The sequence below is a fragment of the Kogia breviceps genome, chromosome 13 (genome assembly GCF_026419965.1).
Source record: "Kogia breviceps isolate mKogBre1 chromosome 13, mKogBre1 haplotype 1, whole genome shotgun sequence".
Lineage (NCBI taxonomy): Eukaryota > Metazoa > Chordata > Mammalia > Artiodactyla > Physeteridae > Kogia > Kogia breviceps.
In genome coordinates this window covers 28405159-28430327 of record NC_081322.1, presented here as the reverse complement: position 1 = coordinate 28430327, position 25169 = coordinate 28405159, and positions in this window count along the sequence as shown.

Below are 25169 nucleotides of genomic sequence, written 5' to 3'. Positions count from 1 at the left end.
CGTCTTATAAACTATGACCTTGCATTCACATTTAACGGGAAAACTCCAAAAATCTGACTTGTTTACATCTGCTAATCCCAAACTCCCAGTCCTGAGTTTAGCAGATGCAAACTAGTATATATAGGATGGATAAACAACAAGGTCCTACTGTACAGTGCAGGGAACTATATTCAATATCCTGTGATAAACCACAATGGAAAAGAATATGAGAATATATGTATATGTATAACTGAGTCACTTTGCTGTATAGCAGAAATTAAACACATCATTGTAAATCAAGTATACTTCAATAATTTTTTTTTTTTTAATCTGACTGGGAATACTGAATCCACAGTTTCCTCTCTCTAACAGTAGACTCTAAGTTGATTGCTTATGTAACTGACTCTTATCCTGGAAACTTTAAATTGCCAAAATGTGATGGTGACATTTCTGGAATCATTTAATCTATCTGATGTTGGTAGGAAGAACTATCTGGCTAGGATTTTCCTGTTTTGAAGGTGGTGAGGCTTTATCTTTTTTTAAACCATATCACCAGACATGTATTGATCTTCTTTCTGTCACTAATTCTAGAATTATTTTTTAAATAGAATCATACAGTATGTGCTTTTCATTTTTTTGATCTGCTGTCTTTCATCGTAATTATTTTGAGATCCATTCATGTTATAGCATATGTTAATAATTTAATACTTTTAATTTCTGTAACAATAGTTCATTCCATTTTATTTATCCATTATACAAGCTGGCCACAATTTGTCTACCCCTTTACCTGTTGATGGGCATTTGGGTTCTTTCCAGTCTGGCTAGTACAAATAAAGCTGCTATGAATTTATGTACAAGTCTTTGCATGAACATATGTTATATTTTTTCTTTGGTAAATACCTAGGAATGGAATGGCTGAGTCATATGTTAGGTGTATGTTTTCCAAAGTGGTTGTATAATTTTATATTTTTCACTATCAGTATACAGACTTCCACTTCCTCTACATCCTAACCAACACTTTATATAGTCAGTCTTTTAAATTGTATCATTCCAACAGGCATGTAGTTATATCTCATTGTGGTATAATTTGCATTTTCCTAATGGCTAATGATGTTTAGCATCTTTTCATGTGAATATTTATCCTCTGTATGTCTCCATGGGTAAAATGTCTGCTCAAATAATTTGCTTGTTTTTTTAAAAAAACTAGATTATTTTATTATTTTTTGAATATATTCTGGATTCAAGTAATTTATCAGATATATAATTTGCAAATATTTTTCTCACAGTACATAGGTTGTCTTTGCATTCTCTTAAGAGTGTTTTTTCATGAGCAAAAGTTTTCATTTTGATGAATCCCAAATTATCAATTTGTTCTTTTATGAATTGTACTTTCAGTGTTTTATCTAAAGAATCTGATATTCTGTGCTTTTTCTAGAAATTCTATTTTCTGTCTGTATTTATGTCAAAAAATGTGAGGGGCCTAGGATTTTACCCTACTTGTGAACTAACAAGTTAGTTAGCCATCATCTTATACATGTGGCAGAAGGCAAGATACCCCTGGGTCAGAGATAAAGAACGTTAATTACTAATGGCTATTACTCATGAAGCATGCAGGAAGAGCTTCAGTTCCTTTTGCCATCCCAACCCTACATGTGCAATGCGGAGGTAAGCTCAGCAGGACAGTAGACACAAACTGAAGTAGTGGATTTGTGCAGCTGAGAAACCTCAAGCTTGGAAATTACTTTTTTTAAAGGAGTCTCTGCTTATGTTTTCCTTCCATTCTTCATAGCCTGGAAACTCTCTCAAGGCAATAAACTTAGGTGATAATTGCGTCCAACTTTTTTGTTCCCTGTGTTTCAAGGATCAAGGATCAATGTCCTTCATTGCCTCAAATTTGATGTCTTAGAAACTGTTAGTATATAGTTAAACTGATTTAATAAACTGATTTAATATATTTTGTTGATTTTTAATTTTTTTTCTGATTTTCTATCTTGGCCAAAAGTGTAGAGAACACTTAAAAATTGTGGTTATATATTCAAAGTGAGATCAGACAGTATGTGTGTGTATGGGTGTTGGTGTGTGTGTGAGTGTGTGTGTGTTATGGTAACCAGCCCTCCCTATTTGCCTAGGAGATGTCGAAATTTTAGTGCAAACCAAGATGGTTACAGACAAACCGGGAGAGTTGGTCATTTCAGTTTGTGTGTATTTATATGCGTGTGTGTGTGTGTGTGTGCGTGTGTGTGCGTGTGTGTGTGTGTGTGTGTGTGTGTGTGTGTGATTCAGCTACTTTTAGTGAGTCCCATTAAGATGAACATTGCACATATACTTTTATATATAAACATGACTTTTGTGTACTAGAATTTCTAAGAAACTTGTCGATATGATCTGCTGTGCTTTTACTTTAATTCAATCAGATTTAACAAATATGCAATAAGTGAGAATGATGAGATTGGTTCTTTCATGTCTTCTCCTCACAGTACTGACATTTAAATGAGCTGTTGTAAATTGCAAAAGCTTCTCTGGCCTGTCTGATTCATACAGACTCTTTCAAAATGATGGTGAAACAGCTTTGCTGTGTCATAGACAAATAAGTTATCTGTAACCGTGCTGATCAAAAGACTTAAGTCTTTAGCCTAACTTTAATCATTTACTTGAGAATTTTATTTTGTGTTAAAAAGTATAATATGATGCAAAAACATAAATTGCTTATTTTTTTAAGTTTTGCTTGAGACAAGTAAATCTTATGTGACAAAGGGATGTGTTAGATCAAATTTAAAATGATCAATGCAGAATACTCCATAATTTATAGAGAATCATGAAACACCATTCCCTATTTTTAAGGTAGATTTCATGGTCATAATTAATCAGAACACTATTTGTTTGTTCATGTCAGATCCCACTGCACTTTACATTTCTGGTATATTTTACAAAAATTGCTACTGACCCTGTAGAGGGAGAAAAAAGAATCTCAGCTAATAAACTGGATGCATAAGGTCCATTAGTGCTAACCAACACCATGGTATATGATTAAGTGGAACAATTATCCAGTACCAGACTCAAAGCTGGCAGATCATTTTACATTGTCAGGTAATTCAGTGTCAGTCTTACCTCCTGTTGATCCCGCTCTAGTTCAGTTTTAAGCTATTGATCCATTGCAGTGATGAGACATTTCATACTTTACTAAAATTCTACTAACACAACTAGATATTTAATCTCCCCTGTTTTGGTAGAAATCTATTTCTTAATCATTAATTAGTACCGCATACACTGACATTCTCCAAAAAAAAAAAAAACCCACAAAAAACTACTTGCCATTATGTATGGTCATGTTCTTTTTCATTTAAATGTGAACCCTTTTACAATTGTAGCTGTCCTGTTTAGAAGGAAGACAATTTGTTAGTTATTTCAGTCTCATTTTCAAAGTTTCCACAGTATTAATATTATTAAAAAATGTTATCTACTCAACTCACCAAATCCATTAAATGTTACTGAAGATTTTTAAAAAGGAAGGAAATATATTTTGACCATTAAACATGCCTACAATATTTCCATCCCATTCAGTAAATCTTATAATGAAGAAAGAAGTCTGAGATTGTGAAGAGGAAAGGGGAAACAGATCAAGAAAAGACATAGAATGGAATATGACAGACTACGCCCCTCAGTGTAACAAAGAGCAATCAAGTTCAATAACACCAACAATTTATGCAATATTATTTTTCTACATTATAGTTAATGACTTATTTAGAGAAGGAGGCAGTGAGAGCTAGAATGATGCACATGTACCTAACTCAGCAAAGTTTATCTTGTTTATCTAGGGAACCAGCTACTGCACCTGTATCCACTTGTTTGACACACAGGTGTTACAGTCTGTATGTACAAGACTGTCTGCCAGCCTGAAGACCCTTTGTTGTGAAGGGTGTAAGCCATTATGATTATAGGCACATAAAATTGAAGAAGACTGTTCCCTAATCCTCCTCACTTCCATCTGTCTGGCTGCTAGTTCTCAGATGTAATTTAGACAGGCAGACGTGCAATCTGAGAATCCATCCAAATTCACTTTATTTACTTCCTTTTTAAGGAAAGAGGAACATTTAATATTGTCTTCAGAAAACAATTCTGTTTCTATGAGTGTTCTCTCCAATCTGTGGTTATATTTTATTCTCTGATCATAATGTGGAAGAAGTTTGGGTCCTGAGGGTTTGACATTGGTCGTTTCTTCTGCTTCTTTTGTCACATTAGACAGTGCTGTTCCCTGGCAGCAGGCTCCAGCACTTCCTCCAGAGAAACTTCTTCAGTTATGATTGTGGGTCTTTGGCTGATGGCAAAGGACTAGGGCAAACGTGAATAAAATTCCCTGTAATATGTCTCTTCTGCTAACCCAACTGTGAAGGAAGCCAAATCCATTGCATAATGTACATAATAGTAAGGTTTAGGGCTCTTTTAGTAACCAGACACAACTGGATACCTGGAATACTTATGAAGCAACAGTTAATCATTAAAAGTCTCATTAAGGGAGGCAGATAAGGGAGAGATGGGAGACAACTGAACTCTTCAGCTACTTTCGACCTGTAGTATTAGTCAAAATAGGCTAGGTTATGTTATGGTAACTAAATTAACCCTGAGATCCTGGCTACTCAAAAAGACAAATGCTTCAGTCTAGACTAATGCTTGTGTCCTTACAATGAATTGGTCATAATGTCATATGACCTTATTTAACAGCAAGTTGGAACAAAAGTGTAATTTTCATGGAAGAAGGGGTGACCCAAATATGCACAAAACTGTTCACACACTTCACCACACTGACCACACTGTTGACTATTAATCTTTAAGTTGATTGATTCTTTAAGCTCTCGGTTGTTTCCCCATTAGGCATGCATTCTGTGAAGCAAAAACAACAAAAAAGTCCATATTACCTTTATTTCTCTATGTGTACCTCACTCAAAATTAGACATATTTTTCCTAGTTGCTAGAAAATTCAGTGAATCCCATACCTATTGTAACTCCACCAAAAAAAAAAAATTATGTGTATAGAAGAGGTGGGCAAATAGTGTTACCTCAGTTATGAAATATTTAATTTTATTTTCAAAGGACATTTCCATCACTGACTTAGTGATGCCTGACTTACTGAAAATGATGGCAGGACTATGTTTGGAGAGGTCAACTGGATGCAAGAAAATGTGGTGGCAGATGGTGACATAGTGTGTGGGAGACAGGGTGGTGTGAGAGGGAATACACAAATAGAAATAAAAAGATTAACTATAGGTGACAGCTGCTGGTGAGGGAGTTGACAGATTTTTTCTTCTGGTGTCCAAGACGTTCACCACATTTGTTTTAGAATTAGAAAATGTGAAACCAGCGTCGGCACTTCTGTTCTCTTTTGGCATTGCCAGAGGTTTTGCATTACTGTCATCAATATAATAAGTCAAGAATGGATCCTTCAAAATAACTGTAATACCAGAGGACTACTAACGACCAAGTGCACCTGTCCCCTTTGCTCTCATCCTACTAAATAATTGTTAAAGAAAAATCACACTGTCATCAGGAAGGAGGCAAATGTCCAAAGTTTTATGTTTCGTTCAATTGTATTAAATCTATTATTATAGATACCATGGAGGAGCTTGCATGACTCAGAAGTGACATCATTTAATGGCAACAATATGATTCATTGATATACTATTCATAAATCACACTAGAACAGTGTCTGGCACATAGTAGTCGTAAGTATTTTTTAAATATACAACTTTTAAAAATTGTTAGTCAAATCAGCACTATTGTGTCTTAGATGATAAACAACTATATGTTTCTAGGTCAAATTCAAAAGGAATTTTTCATAAATATTTACTGTTTATGGTGAAGTTCTAAAAATTTTGGAAAACAACTTGAATACATAAGATTACATGAGTTTAGAGATAGCCTCATCATGAGAGGGCAGAGAGAAGAAGCAAGAACTACAATCCTGCAGCCTGTGGCACAAAAACCACATTCACAGAAAGATAGACAAGATGAAAAGGCAGAAGGCTGTGTACCAGATGAAGGAACAAGATAAAACCCCAGAAAACCAACTAAATGAAGTGGAGATAGGCAACCTTCCAGAAAAAGGACTCAGAATAATGATAGTGAAGGTGATCCAGGGCCTTGGAAAAAGAATGGAGGCAAAGATAAAGATGATGCAAGAAATGTATAACAAAGACCTAGAAGAATTAAAGAAAAAGAAAACAGAGATGAACAATACAATAACTGAAATGAAAAATACACTAGAAGGAATCAATAGCAGAATAACTGAGGCAGAAGAATGGATAAGTGATCTGGAAGACAGAATGGTGGAATTCACTGCTGCACAACAGAATAAAGTAAAAAGAATGAAAAGAAATGATGACAGCCTAAGACACCTCTGGGACAACATTAAATGCAACAATATTCGCATTATAGGGGTCACAGAACGTGAAGAGAGAAAGAACCCGAGAAAATATTTGAAGAGATTAGAATCAGACTTCCCTAACATGGGAAAGGAAATAGCCACCCAAGTGCAGGAAGCACAGAGAGTCCCCTACAGGATAAACCTAATGAGAAACACACCGGGACACATAGTAATCAAATTGGCAAAAATTAAAGACAAAGAAATTTACTGAAAGCAGGAAGGGAAAAACGACAAATAACATACAAGGGAACTCCAATAACGTTAACAGCTGATTTCTCAGGAGAAACTCTACAAGCCAGGAGGGAGTGGCATGACATATTTAAAGTGATGAAATGGAAGGACCTACAACCAAAATTACTCTACCCAGCAAGTATCTCATTCAGATTCAATGGAGAAATCAAAAGCTTTACAGACAAGCAAAAGCTAAGAGAATTCAGCACCACCAGACCAGCTCTATAACAAATGCTAAAGGAACTTCTCTAAGTGGGAAACACAAGAGAAGAAAAAGACCTAAAAAACAATTCAGAAAATGGTAATAGGAACATACATATTGATAATTACCTTAAAGGTGAATGGATTAAATGCTCCAACCAAAAGACACAGGCTTGCTGAATGGATACAAAAGCAAGACACATAAATATTCTGTCTACAGGAGACCCACTTCAGACATAGGGACACATACAGACTGAAAGTGAGGGGATGGAAAAAGATATTCCATGCAAATAGAAATCAAAAGAAAGCTAGAGTAGCAATACTCATATCAGATAAAATAGACTTTAAATAAAGAATGTTATAAGAGACAAGGAAGGACACTGCATAATGATCAGGGGATCAATCCAAGAAGAAGATACAACAATTATAAATGTATATGCACCCAACACAGGAGCACCACGATACATAAGGCAACTGCTAACAGCTGTAAAGGAAGAAGTCAACAGTAACATGATAATAGTAGGGGAATTTAACAACTCACTTACACCAATGGACAGATCATCCAAAGAGAAAACTAATAAGGAAACACAAGCTTTAAATGACACAACAGACCAGATAGATTTAATTGATATTTATAGGATATTCCATCAAAAGACAGCAGATTATACTTTCTTCTCAAGAGCACACAGAACATTCTTCAGGATAGATCACATCTGGGGCCACAAATCAAGCCTCAGTAAATTTAAGAAAATTGAAATCATATCAAGCATCTTTTTTGACCACAACACTATGAGATTCGAAATCAGTTACAGGGAAAAAAACGTAGAAAACACAAACACATGGAGGCTAAACAATACATTACTAAATAACCAAGAGATCACAAAGAAAGAAAAGAGGAAATCAAGAAACAGCTACAGACAAACAAATGACAATGAAAACACAATGATCCAAAACCTATGTGATGCAGCAAAAGCAGTTCTAAGAGAGAAGTTTATAGCAATACAATCCTACCTCAAGAAACAAGAAATATCTCAAATAAACAAGCTAACCTTACACCTAAAGGAACTAGAGAAAGAAGAACAAGCAAAACCCAAAGTTAATAGAAGGAAAGAAATCATAAAGATCAGAGCAGAAATAAATGCAATAGAAACAAAGAAAACAATAGCAAAGATCAACAAAACTAAATGCTGGTTCTTTGAGAAGATAAACAAAATTGATAAACCATTAGCCAGAATCACCAAGAAAAAGAGGGAGAGGACTCAAATCAATAAAATAAGAAATGAAAAAGGAGAAGTTACAACAGACACCGCAGAAATACAAAGCATCCTAATAGACTACTACAAGCAACTCTATGCCAATAAATTGGACAACCTGGAAGAAATGGACAAATTCTTACAAAGGTATAACCTTGCAAGACTGAACCAGGAAGAAATAGAAAATATGAACAGACCAATCACAAGTAATGAAATTGAAACTGTGATTAAAAATCTTCCAACAAACAAAAGTCCAAGACCAGAGGGCTTCACAGGTGAATTCTATCAAACATTTAGAGAAGAGCTAACACCCATTCTTCTCAAACTCTTCCAAAAAACTGCACAGTAAGGAACACTCCCAAACTCATTCTATGAGGCACCATTACCCTGATACCAAAACCAGAAAAAGATGCTACAAAAAAAGAAAATTACAGACCAATATCACTGATGAATACAGATGCAGAAATCCTCAACAAAATACTAGCAAACAGAATCCAACAACACATTAAAAGGATCATAAAACATGATCAAATGGGATTTAGCCCAGGGATGCAAGGATTCTTCAATAGAAGCAAATCAATCAATGTGATACACCATATTAACAAACTGAGGAAGAAAAACCATATGATCATCTCAATAGATGCAGAAAAAGCTTTTGACAAAATTCAACACCCATTTATGATGCAAACTTTCCAGAAAGTAGGCATAGAGGGAACCTACATCAACACAATAAAAGCCATATATGACAAACCGACAGCAAACATCATTCTCAATGGTGAAAAACTGAAAGTGTTTCCTCTAAGATCAGGAAAAGAGAAGGATGTCCACTCTCACCACTATCATTCAACATAGTTTTGGAAGTTTTAGGCAAGCAATCAGAGAAGAGAAAGAAATAAAAGGAATCCAAATCACAAAAGAAGAAGTAAAACTGTCACTGTTTGCAGATGACATGATACTATACATAGAGAATCCTAAAGATGCTACCAGAAAACTACTAGAGCTAATCAATGAATTTGGTAAAGTAGCAGGATATGAAATTAATGCACAGAAATGTCTTGCACTCCTATACAGTAATGTTGAAAAATCTGAAAGAGAAATTAAGGAAACACTCCCATTTATCATTGAAACAAAAAGAATAAAATACCTAGGAATAAACCTACCTAGGGAGAAAAAAGACCTGTATGCAGAGAACTATAAGACACTGATGAAAGAAATTAAAGATGATACCAACACATGGAGAGATATACCATGTTCTTGGATTGGAAGAATCAATATTGTGAAAATTACTATACTTCCCAAAGCAATCTACAGGTTCAATGCAATCTCTATCAAATTACCAATGTTGTTTTTAACAGAACTAGAACAAAAATCTTAAAATTAGTATGGAGACACAAAAGACCCCAAATAGCCAAAGCAGTCTTGAGGGAAAAAAACGGAGTTGGAGGAAGCAGACTCCCTGACTTCAGACTATACTACAAAGCTACAGTAATCAAGACAATATGGTATTGGCACAAAAACAGAAATAGATCAATGGAACAGGATAGAAAGCCCAGACATAAATCCACACACCTATGGTCAACTAATCTATGACAAAGGAGGCAAGGATATACAATGGAGAACAGACAGTCTCTTCAATAAGTGGTGCTGGGAAAACTCAACAGCTACATGTAAAAGAATGAAATTACAACACTCCCTAACACCATACACAAAAATAAAATAAACATGGATTGGAGACCTAAACGTAATACCGGACACTATAAAACTCTTAGAAGAAAACATAGGAAAAGCACTCGTTGACATAAATCACAGCCAGATCTTTTTGGATCCACCTCCTAGAGTAATGGAAATAAAAACAAAAATAAAGAAATGGGACCTAATGAAACTTAAAAGCTTTTGCACAGCAAAGGAAACTACAAACAAGATGAAAAGACAACCCTCAGAATGGGAGAAAATATTTGTTAACAAATCAAAAGACAAAGGATTAATCTCCAAAATACATAAATAGCTCATGCAGCTCAGTGTTAAAAAGCAAACAACCCAATTCAAAACTGGGAAGAAGACCTAAACAGACATTTCTCCAAAGAAGACATACAGATGGCCAAGAAGCACATGAAAAGCTGCTCAACATCACTAATTATTAGAGAAATACAAATCAAAACTACAATGAGGTATCACCTCATACCAGTCAGAATGGGCATCATCAGAAAATCTACAAACAATAAATGCTGGAGAGGGTGTGGAGAAAACGGAACCCTCTCACACTGTTGGTGTGAATGTAAGTTGATGCAGCCACTATGGAGAAGTGTATGGAGGTTCCTTAAAAAACTAAAAACAGAATTACCATATGACCCAGCAATCCCACTACTGGGCATATACCCTGAGGAAACCATAATTCAAAAAGAGTCATGTACCAAAATGTTTATTGCAGCTCTATTTACGATAGCCAGGACATGGAAGCAACCTAAGTGTCCATCAACAGATGAATGGATAAAGAAGATGTGGCACATATATACAATGGAATATTACTCAGCCATAAAAAGGAAAGAAATTGAGTCATTGTAGAGACGTGCATGGATCTAGGGACTGTCATACAGAGTGAAGTAAGTCAGAAAGAGAAAAACAAATATTGTATATTAACGCATATATGTGGAACCTAGAAAAATGGTACAGATGAACTTGTTTGCAGGGCAGAAATTAAGACACAGATGTAGAGAACAAATGTACGAACAGCAATTGGGGAAAGTGGCAGGGGCTGGGGTGGGGTGATGAACTGGGAGATTGGGATTGACATATATACACTAATATGTATAAAATGGATAACTAATAAGAACCTGCTGTATAAAAATAAATAAAATAAAATTCAAAAATTCAAAAAAGTAACAAACACAAAAAATAATAAATAAAGAGTACATAAGTTTAAAAAGGCATAAATCCATATACATAATGTAGAACAGGGCTAGTAGCACCTTCCAGAAGAAAAGCAGTAATGGTATATAAGCAGAATTAGATGTCCATGATAGCTGCAAAAATTTACAGTTTTCTGTCACTACACACCGCTTCCTTTGCCTTGTTTTTGATGTGATGTGGGGATCTCTAGTAGAGAATATTTTGGGCAGAAGAGTTTTTTTGATTTCCTGCAAGAAAGAAAATGAAGAGATGCAGCTTAAATCACTGACTATAGAATATTTATTGACAGTGAACAGAGATGTTTATTTGCTGGAAGACAGAAATTCCCAGCTACTTCCATACTCATTAAAAACCTTGGCAAATTGGGAAGCTTAGCAAACAAAAATATGAAAAAATTTATAAGGTGAGGTATGTGTGAGTTGATTGTGTTTTGTGGATTGTGATTCCCTAAAAATTCTCAGTGGTACTTTATATTCTTATAATAAGGTCTGTTTCAAATGACAACGGAATTTTTATTTGAGAGTCTCACTGTAATTTTGTGAAAAAGTACTTGTACCCTAGGACATTAAAAAAGAGAGAATAAATACCCAACTCTGTATTTTCATGTTAATTACAATAAATTAGAGTGACTAATAAAAAGTTGCATTGAGAGAGGTGTTCCAGATCAATGGATTCGACTATTGTCAGTGACCAAACTACATCTTGGAGTCAGTCTAGATGCTACAGAGAGTGGTTGGATTAGAGAGGTGTAAAAGCATATTTAATCCTTCAGTATAATATTCATGATTACTGTCTTTTAGTGAATAACTCACTAGTCTATGTCTGCTTTATACAGTGTACACTAAGAGAAGATAGGCCAGTACAGTAGGTATCTCTACCTAATAGTGATATTATTCTTAGAAATGTTATGACACAAACTATTACTTTTGTAATCACGGCACTTCAAAGTTATTACAATCTCTTTTATGGTTTTCTGTTTTCTACAGATGACCTCTTTTAGATTATTGTGTTTTACATGTTGTTAATCTGGCAGGATACAACTGAATACACTACTGCAATAAAGATAAATCTTTTCCTCAAGAACTGAGAAATTAAATAGCCATTCATCAGATAGGAAAAACTTACACTTGAGTTTTTAAAAGATTAATCATATTTTAGAGAAGTAGTTTTTAACTAAGTACAGAGAAGCAGCAGGTGTGATTTATACAGCTCTTCTATCCTCTCAAATTTAGGTCTCCTTGTTTTACAATTTCATTTCCTATGATGTATCTTACAATTGCAGTTACTACAATTGTAGTGAAAAAATCTTTGATGGTATCTGTGCAGCATCTCTCTCACTGGATTGTAGGCTCTACTGGGCATTTCTACCTTGTTTATTACTCTGTCTTTATCATCTAGCATATTGTTTCATTTATCAAGTCTCAGTTTCCACATGTGAATTAAAGGATATGATAGCATATACTTTATTGGGAAATAGCATGAAGTTGTAGTTAAGAGCATTGACTCCGGAATCAAACTTAATTTGTATATTAGCTATGGCAATTCATAATTATGTGAATCTGGAAAATTCCCTAGAACATCCAGTAAAATGTTAATTTCACATACTGTATTTTTCCATTCCATTTTGACTGGTGCTTTGGGGGTGCTCTTTTACATAGATTATATATTTTATAGAGATCTTAATCTGTCTATTCCAATATTTGGGTTATTTTAGACTTGTTCATTAATTTCCTTTTGTGATGAGTATGGATCATGTTGTCTTGTTTTTCTCTTTATATATGTGTGTCTTCTAGAGATTTTATCATATATCCTGGAAACTAAATGATACATTGTGTAGATTCTGGGTCCTGTTATATTTCTCTGAGGAGTATTAAGATTTTCCTTGCTTGTTTGCTTCAGCAGACCATTACCTTGGCTGAACTCAAACTCCAAACTCTCACATGTAGAGTGCAGCCACTGACCTCAGTATCTGACTCTGTAGTTAACCTGCTTAGAGTCTGTCCCATGCATTCATAGAACAGAGATGGGCTAGACAGTTGGGAAAAGGAAACATGCAGAATTTGGGGCCACCTCTCTATGGCTTTCTCCTTTGTACAATTTCACTCCTCACATTCCAGCTGCTGTGGTATCCCTGCATCTGTTCCCTAATTCCTAAAGCCATTAAGATCACCAGTTCTATCTAAGTTGTAGCTGCCTGTCACAATTGCTGGCTGGAGACTTTCATTAGGCAAAAACTGATTAAAATGGGAAACTCAGAGACATTCCCTTCTTCCTAATGTTGATTCTTCTCCAGGGTCTGTTGGTTTTAGGTCACACTTTAGTGCCTTCAGATATTTTTCTACTATATTATTTAGAGTTTAAAATTTTTTAGAATTTATAATTTATAGAAGTTTACTCCATTGCCAAAAGTAAAAACCTCCTCCCAAACTGTGAAAATAATTTTCACACATTTGTTTAAAAAAATAGCTGAATAATAATTATAACACTTCACTAGGCTGTGGCAATTATTGATTGAGATGATATCTGCCAGTAATTCAGCAAGGCTGGCATGTGGAGTGTTCAATATGTGGTAATAATGATTATAATAATTACATGATAGGATTAAATGAAGAAATATATAGCACTTTCAAACAGTGAAATATATTCTCAGGATTAATTAATTTGATTATTTGGACAATAAAGAAAATATTACATTGAAAATTATACTAGTCCAGATAATTAATTTCTTCTGGGAACCAACCTCATTTAGATATGTTTCAATTACTGTACTGTACTGCATCCTTAAAACATTTTTATTAATCAAAGATTCCATGTACATCAATCATCATAGTAGATTTTTAAGCTAAATGTTTTGATGTGGTTGGGTTACAGTTATCATCTTTATTTCTTTATAGTAACAAAATTGAAAGCTAGATTTTAAGCAGCAGTTTATCAAAACCATATAGAAAATATTTAGGCCAGCCAGTTGGAGATTTTGAATAAACATTATAAGCTTCCCAGTCTCTATATTACTTTCTCTGTTTATTTTCTTTAAGAGCAATTTCAGATTCTAGGAAGCAATATTCTTTTATTTTTCTGTATTCAAGAGATGATGTTCATGGTTTTATATGCTATATTTTCAAAACATTTTCTATTTACAATGTAACTTAGTTCTCATAATGTCTTTGTGAAGAAGCCTTTCCACCTGTGTGTTTCTTCATTGTATTAACGGGGATTATCATCCCATCCCTCTGCACTTTATTCTGTCACTGGGAATAATGACTACACATAACAAACTAGAAATTACATTTGATGGCATGCTTAGATATGAAATAATTACTAGCTTTATAGTCATCCTGGTTACAGTTACTGAATTTACCTTGAGAAAAGTATAGAGCAGTTTTAGACAAATCATTTGACAAGAAATTAGCAATGCTGATTTTTACACACCTGTCAGAATTTAAAAGTTAAAAAAAAGAAAGGAAATTACATCTCTTCTATAGAAATTTTCTAGGGTGCTCCCTTATTTTGATTTCTTTTGGGGTATTTTATTTTTTGACTACTTTGACTCCATTTCTTTCTCTGCATAAACTGTAGCCTTGTTAAATAATACTTAGAAACATTTTAATAATAACAATAGGGCAAAGTGTGTGAATGTATGTATATATGTATAAATATAATATATACAATATGTAATTTTACATACACACATATACAAACATGCACATATAGAGACACATTACACTCATACTTTTCTTAGTTTGGGCCCTTTTTAACATATGCCTTGATAATTACAATAGACATAAAAACTTTATTCAAGATTCTAGCTTGGCTAACTCTAAGAATTTGATTGTTGGGTGTTATCATGGAACCAAGGAGAGAGTATCAGGATTTAGGAGTGTTTGGGTACAGAGTCTCACATTTGTGTGTGAGCATGTGTGTGCATATGTGAAAGTTACAGGTAGACCTGGCGTGAAATCCAAACCCCATCACATAGTAGCTATGTGAAGACTAGTTCACTATAAAATGATATTAATAACTACCACACAAGATTAGGTGATTAAAAAAGATAATACACCTAAGTGCCTATTTCAACAACTGTGATATATAGTAGATATTCAGTATATTCATTTTCTTTCATCTCAACTCAGTTCAGTTTCCACCTTTGCTTAAAAGTTTTCCCTGAGAGGCTTCCTTCTCAGTGATTACTTCAATGCTGAATTTCCTTAATACCCATGCCTTTGCAACACTTTCTTAGCAGATGCTACCTAGTATTTCCAGTTACACATTGATATGTATCTTGTATTCCTTGAGTGAGATTGACAATTAAGACATTTAAGACATTTAAGATACTGTTGAGGACAGGAGTGGTTCATTATACCTTTCACTATACCAACTAATCACCCATGAGTCTAATGTATAGCAAGTAATTAGTTTTTGGCCATACTGATCAAACAAAAAGAACCATAGAATTGTACAGATTTAAAATTTAGAGCAATCATAGATACCATCTAGACCAGAGGTTTGCAAACAGTTTTTATAAAGGGTCAGATGGTAACTATTTTAAGCTTGTCATATTATCTAAGTCTGTCATGAAAGCAGCCATAGACAATACATAAATGGATTCAGCTGTTTCTAACAAAACTTTATTTACAAAAATAGGCCATGAGCCATAGCTTGTCAATCCCCAATTTAATAGATTCATTTAATGCACAGAGACACAGATTCAGAAAGATATTTTTCCCAATGTGAAAACCATCAAAAACGGCAGAATGAGAGTTAGGATATCTTTGGCAACAATTGAGCTCTCTTTCTAGAAACCAAACAGCCAAAGGAGCTAGTAGGTTAAATGTGCAATAGTATTCCAGTATATAAATAATATAAAATTCAACTTAATATAATGAGGCTTTAAAATTTTCTTTGGAAATGCCTTATAACTGTGTAGGACTAGAAATACCAATTTAGCCTTTTGTTTATCTTATCAATTGCATTAGAAATACAGTAGTAAGTTTATCTAATCACTCATATTTTCACTCATTTTACTATAATCATTTGAAAAAAACTGATCCATTGTGTGGTTTATTTAATGTCACAAACTTAAGAGTAAAACATCAATTTGAAATTGAAAGGTTAAAAAGTAGCTCAGAACAGAAGGTAACACAAGGGTGTACTTTCTATGTCCTTGTAGAATGGGAAAAGAGACAGGCGCCCAATTTCAGTGAGCTTCTGAATAAGTGGAATCCACAAAAATAAGATTGTTTACATTTACAGGAAATAACTTTAAAAATAGTCTATTCGTATTGAAATAGACTCCTGATTAAGATGTCTGTGCCAGCTTTAAAACTGTTATTCGGTAATGATTTAAGTAGCCTCATGCTGCAAAAGGATTGGCTTTACCAGATCTGCAGAGTTGTTGTATTAACTTTACTGTTAAACGAAAGATTTGAAAACAACTATTATTTAGAATACACTTTAAGATCAATTTTATGATATACTAGATTTATTTCGTCTTTATCTTATGTGAAGATATTTTAATAGTCTCTTATGAAAAATATTTGACTATATTTAGGCATAAAATAGATTCCTTAGAAATTTAAAGTCATCATATTTCAAGGTAAGTCTATGATTATTAGTTTATAAACATCTTTTACACAATGTCTCCTAATAAACAAATAAAAATAAGTACAAAAATCATAAAACAAATATAAATGATAATAACTTCCCATGATTTATTCATCTAAAATGTATATATTTTCTTTAAAAACTGGTATCCATGTGCATTCATTATTTTGGCCACACATAATAGAAGTCTACATTCAGAGTAGTGTATTAGGAGGGAGGATAATGTTCTTTAATAGTTAATAGCTCTTTCGTTGCCAGGTGTGATCTTGGGTGTCATATTTATCTTTTCATTACTTTCTCCAGCTGCAAGCTAGGACTAATACAACTAGCTGTTTCTAAAGAGGAGGTTTTGTATGATAGTAATATATCATGCCAGTAAATGGCTTAGCATGGGACTTGGCACACTATATGCATATAATAAACATTAAATGTCATAGTTATGAGTTCCGGGAATCACCCTGCAAGAAGAACACAGACAAACTAGAGCCCGTAACATGATAGAAGGAGGAATTGTGTTCCATTTCCCCATTAAAACTAGTTTGTTTATTTATACAGTAAATGTGTGCCAGTCCCTTGGTTAGGTGTTTGTGATGCATTAATGAACAATACAAACAAAATTTCTGCCCACAGATGACACACATAATAAGGAAGTAAATGTATAGTATTTCCAAAGGTGACAAGTATAATATATATGAATATGTATATATATATGTGTGTATGTATATGTGTGTGTGCCATATATATGAAAAGGTAAAGAAAAATGGAAGAGTCAATTGATCATTGAGATGATACAATATATGTGGTAGGATGAGCAATAGGAAAATTAGTCTAGAACTGACTCATTGAGAAAGTAACATTTGTGCAAATATTTGAAGAATGTGAGAGAGTTATCAATTGAGAAATTTGGGGGAAGGGCAGACTAGACAGAACACAGAGACTCTACAATGGGAGCATGCTTGACATGTTCAAGAATCAGCAGGGAATCCAACATAGTTGTAGCTGAGTGAGAGGAAGAGGAATTAGGAAATGAGGTCAGAAAGATATTGAGAATCGGGATCTCACAGGCGTAGAGGTCATTGCCTGACTTTGGTGTTTAGTTAGTGAGGTATGGAGTCATGGTAAGTTTTGGAACAGTATGATATGAGCTGATTGTGGATCAGTCCCACAGTTGTGTTGATAAGTGATTGTAAGTGAACAAGGGAAGAATCATGTAGACCAGCTAAGAGGCAAAAGCAATGATACATGCAAGAGGTGAAAGGTGACCAGATTCCATATTCATTTTGATTATCTGATGGAATGAATGTAGGCAAATAGAGAAAGAAAGGGTCTTACTTAACGTCAAGTTTTTTGACATGAACAATCGGGAGGATGGACTTGCTCTAAAATGAGATGCAGAAGGCTGCCAGTGGAGACGGTTTTTAACAGGGTCAGTAGAAATCTCTTTAAGTCATGGTGATTTGAGATATGAAATAGACTTGCAAGTACAGATGTCAAGCAGGCAGTGATATCATAGGAGTTTGTAGGTCATAAAAAAGGTCTTGACTGAAAATAAATATGTAGGCATCACTGACCCATAGATAGCATTTAAAGCTCTGAGAAATCACCAGAGAAGAAGACCTAAGTCTGAGCATCAGAACTCACTACCAATAGGCTGAGAGATTGGGCAAACAAACAGAAAATTGGGAAGAAGCATACCATGTGATTTAAGGAAAATCAAGATGTGGTAGTGTCCTGGAAGCCAAGTAAAGAAAGTGTATCAAGGTTAAATGCCATCAAAGGTCAAATAAATAAAGACAGAATATTGACCATTGAAACTAGCCACATGCCAGTCATTAATGATCTGAAAAGGAGATGTGGAGGTGGATATAATTAAGAGTAACGGGGAGCTCAGCTCGGTGCTTTGTGATGACCTAGATGGGTGAGCTTGATGGGTGGGATGGTGGGGGGGGGGGAAGGTCAAAGAGAGAGCTGATTCGCTTCCTTGTACAGTAGAAACGAACACAACACTGTAAAGAAATTATTATCCAATTTAATAAAAAGAGTAAATATGAGACAAATACAAGAGATAATAGGGAGAGACAAATTGGAGACTGCAAATATAAACAATGTATTTAAAGAGGTTTTTGCAAGTAAAACAAGATAAATTAGCGGCTGGTGAGGAAATGGGGTTAAGAGCACACTTTTTAACAGGAGAGATACAGCATCATCTTTTCATGATGATGTAATGAGACAGTGTACTGTGTTGAAAAGCATCCCCCATTCATGTTCATCCAGAACCTGTGAATGTGACATTATTTGCCAAACAGAGTCTTTGCAAATATAATCAAGTTAAGATAAAATGAGTCCTAATCCAACACCTGCTGTCCTTAAAAGAAGAAGAAAATTTCTACACAGATACAAGTTGGGGAGAAGACCATGTGAAATGGAGACAAAAATTGAAGTGACAGATCTACAAGCCAAGAATGCCAAGGATTGCTGGAAACCACAAGAAGCTAGAAAGGGGAAGGAATGATTCCTCCTCTAGTGTCTTTAGAGAGAGCATGGTCCTGCTGCTACCATGATTTCAGACTTCTAGCCTCCAGAATTGTGATAGAATACATTTCTGTTGTTTTAAGAGAATCAGTTTGTGATACTTCACTGCTAAAAACAAACAGTAAATATTGTTGATAAATGGAAAAATCAGCTATGGAGAGAAAACAAGAATAGTTCATCTATAGTATAAGGCAGGGAGGCGGCAGATTCTAGTAATTGAGTAGATGTGGTGATAAAGACTCCCATTTAAAATCATTATGAGGCTTATAAGCCTATATTATAGACCATACAAATATATTTTAAAATTACTTATCTCCATGTTTTAAGTTGAAAAATAGAATAGTGGCATGTGACTGCTATTTATCACCTAGGTATAAACCATGTCCTCTCATAACTACCTGATTTTCTCGTTCTTATTTTGAATGTCTTTTACCTTAATATCCACCTATAAAAATCATATTTATGCTTCTAAACTCAGATAAAGTATGAACTTCTATCAAGCTCTCCCGCCCCAGGTGTAAATATGTATAAATAATATTTTCTCTTCGCTCATATTTTTGTTTAGAGAAGATTTTTCACCATCTTCCTTGTGAATACAGGCAATTCAATTAATTTTCAAGTTTCTTGAGTTTAGGAACCATATCTTAAATATCCTAAATTTCCCAGAATGTTCAACAAAGTACTTTGCACATAGGTTAAAAAAAAAATTTTGGTCAGGGCAAAATCAGAGGCCACCTAGAAAAGAAATCCCTTTTATCAACCCATCAGGAAATTTATTCTTATGCTCTTTAATGTACTGACTAATGTATTTAGATTTGGTCTAATGTGTAGGGATATTTTCACCACATAGTGTTGCCTTCAGAATTTCCTAAATTATCCTTTGATAGAATGAGGATATGTACAGTGTTTATTTACTAAAAACGTTTTTGAAATGATATTTGAGTAAAATAAAATAGTTCACAATTGATGTGAAAATGAAACATTCCACTTTTCTACACAATTGAGTTGACTATTTTTCTTGGTCTTCTCTTCCATTTGGCTTCCTAAATTTTCATCATTTCTCTCTGCTCATTATCACCTGCATCTCATTGGTAATAGGAAAGAAAATAAGTGTGGGGTGAATTTAAAATCTGTCATTTGCTTATTTCCTGGAACCTTTGGCCAGAAATTAGTCAAGGATGTGAACATTAATGACTGCAGTAAGATTAGGGGTTACTTGAGAATTTCATTCATCCGGATTTTGCCATTTCCCATTTCCAAGGTTAACTGAGAGTTGAATGAATCATGAAATGACATTGTCCCATTGGTATATCTAAAATGGTTCCAGTGGATGAGAGACTTAATATTCCCAGGCCATATCTATGTGAAACTCCAGAATCAACTACTTTACAGTTAAAATGGCCTTTCTGGATCTTCTGAGGACTGAGTTTGACACAATTGATAGGATATATCATGAATTAAACTCAAATTGGTCATTAAAGTAAAAAAAAAAAATACTTTACTGAGAATTATCAAATAGATATAATTGGAAGTTATATATTTTTATACTTTTGAAAGTAATAAAATAGTTTTAAAATTCTTTTTGCATTTTAATCTAATACAAAAATTTTGTTTTTATGTCTTTGAATTGCAAAGAACTTGTACAAATATTCAGTTAATCCAAGCGTAAATGAGTCTCAAAAACAAACAAAACACTTAAAACATTTAAATTTAAAACAAATTTGCCTAAATTTCAGTTACTTTGGGGCCCTTTTTATTGTACTTTGAAAAGGAAATCTGAATTTATCATATTAAATATAAACTGTTGTTCATTAAACGACCTGATTTTTATGATATTGTCTTTCCAATCTAATTAAAATGATGGTACAAGGTTGATTTTAAAATGCTTTTAGAGGCATTTCCTTATTTGATCTTCACAATACTAACATTGTGAAGTAATTAGGACATATATTATTACCATTAACCTCATCTTAGAGATGAGAAATCTTTGGCTCATTTAGTAAGCTGTGAAGGTAAAGCACAAACTTGAATTGTATAACCCAAAATATTATGCTCTTTCTGCTAACCATAGCTGACTTAGTCAGCAATGAACTGAACATTCTTAGACCTGTGTTCTAATTCTGATTCTGTCAAAAATTAAGAGCATGACTGAGGAAATTTTAATAAAACACTATATGTGACGACACAGTTCTATTATGTATAGAGAGACTAACATCTTTTCCTATGCTTAAGTTGAATGTTTTATACATCTTATAACATGTGTGAGTGCATGTGTGTGTGTGCTTATATATCAAACTCTCAGAGATATTATTGCAATTCAGGGTTTAATAAAAACAAACATAGTTCTTTATGAATTTTTAAACTTTTAGTATATTAATAGTTATTCTGAATTTCAAGCATCAAATTTTGCAATATTTATATAATTGTATATAAATATAGTTCCTTTTTGTCAAGAAGGCCTATTGGTATTTAATGGAAGAATTATTTCCTGAATATATTTTGGAAACAATATATAAAATATATTTTTATTTTTAAATATCTAATAATGAATTTATAAATCTGCTTTGGGGATTGGAATTACTTTTATTGCTTCCTTTGGTGGGGGATGAGGGGAGAAGATATCAAAGTGCTAGAGATTATTGCTAATATTTTTAGATTATTGCTAATTTTTACTCTCTCTCTCTAGATATATATTTTTTACTCTCTTTCTCTCCATATATATACATTTATATTTGGTCAAATATAAATATATATTTGTTCAAAAAGTTAAAGAACCTGAAAGATTTCTAAGATGATAATGAGTCATTTTGGATGCCAGTGCTGTCTCTGGGTATCAAGTGTCTTTATGAAAAGAATATGCCTTATGGCGAATGTTATTCATTAATTGGTTTTATTCATTTGACTATGTTGTAAATAATATGGTATGAGCTAGAAATACATCATTTTATGTACCAACTTCTCCACCTACTTATTGTCTGATCTTAGAATGGTTGTTTAGCCTCTCAGAGCTGATGTAGACATCAGTAAAATGGACTTTGCTAGTCATATTGCAGGGTATTTAGATATATTAAATGTAATTTATGTAAATTGAACAAGATTATAAATTCCTTGATTGCTTGAACCATCATTGTGTAGTATGTACCTGTACTTCAGATTCTCCCACAGTGGAATTAGAACCGATATGCATGGTGATCCCTGTGTTTTAAGCTGGGGTCGTGATAACCATGATATCATTTATAATAGTGGGAAAGGTAGGTGACATGGATAATACAGCTACCTTCTAAGGTGTTAGAAGAACTGAAAAGTCAACATGGGAGTGTGGCAATGCAGAATTTAGTAATAACAAGAAGTCTCTACCACTCCTGTGGCTGGAAGTACAAGGAAAACAGATGAGTTACCAGAGTCAAGAGCAGGCATCACTGACTGCATCTATACCCATGAAGGGTAGGCCTACCTGGAGATTGATGCAGTTATGGAATAGAAATGGCCACTTCCACAGATACCCCTGAAGCAGGAAGTGGGAGGTACTCTAGCATCTATTTCCTCACTCTCTAATCTCCTACTAGAACCTCTTACTGGTCAATATTTGGGCTGCAAGGAAAATATAATTTGCGTAGAAAGCCTGAGGAATGGATTGTGAGCCACTAGCACAATGGAACATATTGAGGAGACTGTCTGATACTTATATGAAAATTCCAGTTACGAAAAAGAGTGACTGATCAAGAGTAGAGATTTAGATTTAGAAGCATGAGGTAGAAGTTAAAGGTTTAAGAATGAGTCCTCTTTTTAATTTTATTTAAAAAATAATTAATTTGATGAAAATCAGGTCAATGGATGGGAGGAGGAGAAGGGGGAGGAGGAGGATAAAGAAGAGGCAGAGGAAAAGATCTTATACAGAACTCTTAAAAAAAAAAAAAACAAAGTAATCCAACAGAAAATGAGCAAGGAGGATATGATTCCTCTGACTGCAAAGGTAGGAAGATTGAAAAGAGAAGAGAGCCTATTGAATAAATAATATCTTTTTCCAACTCTTAATGCTGTGTATGTGTGTATATATATATATATAAAATTGAATATGTAATATATATATAGTACATGCATTCATATATTTATCTATACATCTAGCAGTATACAATTATATATATGAATATATTGTATAAATATCTATGTAATGTACACACACATATATATGTTTCATAAAAATTGTCAAATTTATTTCCTTACTACCTCTCTAAGGGTTACATAAAATAAGTTTCTTTAATTTTATATTGTATTTTTAATTTTCAGGTGAAAACAATGAGAAAGAAACTTAGCGGTGAAGCTCAACCTGTTCAAAAGCTCTTTGAATGTATGAATGTCCATAGAGAGAAAGAGAAAAGGGACAGTGTTATGTTTTAATGATCTTTGAGTGTGGAAATTATCCAATCCTTTATGGGAAACCTATTTTGTGTTTCAGCCACAATTCTGTTCTAGAAATTAATTTTCATATTCAATATAATATGTTTAATTTACTTTATTCCACTTTATTCACTCTTCCAAGGGGGTAAAAAATGTTTATAATTTTCTTCTTAAAAAAAAATCATCCTATCCTTAGAGTCAATCTCATCACCTCTAGTGCTAACTTCTAGTCCAGGTACCATCATGTTTTCCCTGAACCATTTCAATAGCTTTCTCACTAGTTTCCTGCTTCCCTTCATGTCTTAATTCACCTTAATCTAAACTCCAGAGCAAACTGTTTTATCCATTCAAATGTAAATCAGGTTATTCCTAAAGTCAGAGTCGCTCAATATCTTTACTCTCATAATAAAAGCTAAAACACTTACTGTGTCCTACAATTCTCTTCAAGGTCTGGCCTACCTCCCACCTCTGCTCTCTCTTTGTGTACAAAGTACACACCATGGTTCACTCTGCCCTGGTCATAATGGCCGCCTTGCAGGTCTTTAAACATGCAGACCAAGTCCTCACCCCAAGCCCATATCTCATCCTGAAATACTTTCCCTCTATAAAAAAGCAATCATTTACTTTCTTACTTCCTTTAGGTCCCTTCTCAAATAATATCTTGTCAGAGAAACCTCTGATTACACCTTTCTGTGTCTCTATTGACTTACCTCACTATATTCTTCTATTTTCAAATTCACAGACAGTTCCCTCTGGCATCCCTATTCTGCTATTGAGCCCATTTAAATTTTTTTACTTTATTTTTCAGTTATAATATTTGTATTTGCTTTTTCTTTTTATTATCTTTTTATTACTTGCTGAGATTTTTATTTTTCAATTTATTTCAAGAGGGGTAACCCTTACTTACAGAAGCATGTTTATAATATCTGCTTTAAATTCTTGATAATTACAACATCTATTATCATTTCAGGGTTGGTATATATTTTTGTATTTTCCTTTGAGAATTCAGACTTTTTAGGTTCTTCTTATGCCAAGTAATTTTGGATTATATCCTAGACATTTTGATATTTTAAATATATATTGATATAATGAGATTAAATGTTGTTTAAATCTTAAGGAGAATGATGTTTGAACAAGGCATTTCACCTGGTTAGGTTCACTGAAATAGATATTTTCTATTTTCACAGATATCAGTTTTATTTTCACACACTTCAATACACATTTTCTGGACTGTGGTTCCAATGTCAGTTCAATTCTCAAAGCCTTGGCACTGCTATTCACATATGTCTTATATATATATATATAACATCTTAGTGACCAGTGTGGGACTTGGACAGGGACCTACTCTATAGCAGATTCTCTAAGTCTGTGGTATGCTGTTCAGTGTCAGACCAGATGTGTATCTTGGGGGTGAGCTTAGGCATTCATATACAACTCTATGGACTGAAACTCCTCTCTGAACCTACTTATTTCCTTTCTTCCTACTTGCCTTCTTTCCCTCACTTCTAGTCAGATTTCTGAGGTACTGAGGTGTGTTTATCATCCTTAGAGTTTTAGATGTCACCAACTGCTCATGTCCACCTAGCTGCCACCATTGTGGTGGTATTGTCTGGTAGCTTGTCTGGGAGTGAAAGGAAATCAATAAAAAA